Source organism: Lagopus leucura, unplaced genomic scaffold, assembly GCF_019238085.1.
Source record: "Lagopus leucura isolate 7727_CA_CO unplaced genomic scaffold, USGS_WTPT01 33961-0_obj-0_obj, whole genome shotgun sequence".
Taxonomy (NCBI): domain Eukaryota; kingdom Metazoa; phylum Chordata; class Aves; order Galliformes; family Phasianidae; genus Lagopus; species Lagopus leucura.
The window spans coordinates 1,180-3,255 of NW_024963360.1; the positions used below are offsets into that span (position 1 = coordinate 1,180).

The 2,076-nt window shown below is 66.1% G+C and overlaps 1 long non-coding RNA gene across 1 annotated transcript in view; it reads right to left on the bottom strand.

The window, feature by feature from the left end:
- The window catches only part of LOC122191094, a 2,247-nt gene extending 232 nt beyond the window's left edge, over positions 1-2,015 (bottom strand). The window contains exons 1-2 of the long non-coding RNA XR_006182301.1: positions 1,906-2,015; positions 1,155-1,457 (exon numbers count right to left, since the gene is read on the bottom strand). This is a non-coding gene — a long non-coding RNA (uncharacterized LOC122191094). The remainder of the gene's footprint in view (positions 1-1,154; positions 1,458-1,905) is intronic.
- Positions 2,016-2,076: the final 61 nt, after the last annotated feature.

The following is a 2,076-nucleotide window of genomic DNA, read 5'->3' on the forward strand; positions in this document are numbered from 1 at the left end:
GGGGGGGGGGGGGGGGAACCCCTGTGCGGACCATGGGAGCGAAGGGACCACGGGAAGGGATTGTGACCCCAGCCAGCCCAGCGCTGAGCCCCACACCGACCCCATGGAGCCCATCCTGGTCCGGCCCACGGTCAGTGGGGCAGCAATGGGGGCACAGTGGGAAGGGGAGGGCGGCCCATGGGTGGGGGGGGGGCGGGAATAATGGGAAAAAATAGAGAAAAAAAAGAAAAGAGGAAAAGAAAGGAAACGGGATAAGAAAAGAAGAAGAGAAAAATAAAACAGGGGGGGGAAGGGGAAAGAATGGGGAGAAACCAAGAAAAACAGGGGAAATGTGAGAAATGATGGGAATGGGGGAATAAAAGACGAACAAAAGGGAGGAGAAAGGAAAAATAAAGGAGGGGGAAAAAAAGAATAAAAAAGGAATAAAAGCGAAAGAAAATAAAGGAAACGAAAAGCGAAAGATCCACCCCCGGGCGATGCCCCAATCAATACCCCAAGAAATCCCGCGCCGCTCCGCCGCCCGCGCCGCTCCGCGCCCTCACCGCCGCGTCCCGGTCGCTGCCCGCTTCCCACTACCGGGACACGCCCCCGCCCTCCCATTGGTCCGTCAGGGGTTCGGCTACACCCCCCGCGTTCCCATTGGTCCGCCGCTCGGCGGTCACGCCCCTCCCGTTGGCTCCGGCTCCCCGGCGTCCCTTCGGCCGGGTCGCAGCCGGTGGGCGGGATCGAAGGATGGGGGCGTGGCGAGAGGGCGGCAGCCAATGAGGAACGAGAGGGCGGGGCGTCGGGGCGGCAGGTGGCGCGCGGGGTCCCTCCATGGGCGGCGCGGTTGCCACGGGAACGGCCGCTCCGAGGCCCGGGCCTCGGGGAATCGATACCGAAATAGCGGGCTGGGAGCGGGCCGGGCTGGGCGCTGGGAGCCGGAACGGCGAAGCCTCCACGGGCCGCCAGCAGCCCCTTTTGGCCCCGCCGCGCTCAGAAAGCAGCACCCCTGGGAGCGGCTCCCTCCCGCAGCGCACGTCCGCAGGCTGGGAGCGGCGTGGAGCAGGGCGCGAGGCTGCGGCCCTGAGCGCTGCAGGGAGGCCGCGGATGCGCGCAGTGACGTGCGGAACGCTGCCCCCACACCGACACGAGGCGGGCTGAAGGTTGTTTACCCCGCAGTGTTCCGCTGCCAGAGCCACGGCACGCAGGCTGGGATTTCCTCGGAGATTATAAACAACAGCTTGGGGAGGGGATTACGGAGCAGCCGCTGCGGGGCCCCGCGCCGCCTCTGTGCTCCTCACGGGGGGGCCGGGAGGCACTGAGCACGCAGCTCCGTGTCAGGACGGTGGGTGACAAAGGCGGGCTGCTCAGTGCTGCTGGTGCCGGGCTTGCTGCAGGCAGCGGCTCAGGTCGTCGATCCTCATGTCCTTGAGGCGCAGCAGCTGCTCCAGCCTTCGCACTTTCATCTGCAGGATCTGAGCGGGGTGCAGCCCTCAGCCCGGCCCGCACTGAGCCCCGTGCCCTCACCCACAAGACACCCCCCCGACCCGCAGGCAGCCATCAGGCTTGGGGCCTCAATTCCTGCTCCCTCACCCAGCACAGCGTCCCCAGAACGCAGCTCGCTTGGAAGGACGGGAATCGGGAGCAGCTGGGGACCAGGGATTCACACAAGTGATGTGGGCACGTGTCAGGGGATCCGGGGCACGGCCGGGAGGAAGGGATTGAAAGGGAAAGCTGCTCTCCCAGCTGGGAGCAAGACACGGGCCATCTGGACACCAACGAGGCCACCTCCAGCCTGGCACGTGCCCAGGGCTGCCACCGGCAGAGCGACCTGGGAGGCTGACAGCACCGAGCAAACGGCCCCGGGCGCCCAGCTTTGCTGTAGGGGTGGTGGGAGGTGCAGGGAGCTGCCCTGGGACTCACCTGGATCGTCTCCTGCGCCAGGAGCAGCACCTGCTCCTTCTCTGCCAGCTGCAGGCGGATGGCAGCAGCGTCACCCCCTGCAGCTGGGATGCGGTGCTGGTGGCTCTCGGTCCCCCTGGGCAGGAAACAAAACACCAGGATGGTGACCAACCCCTGGTGCAGCGTGATCAC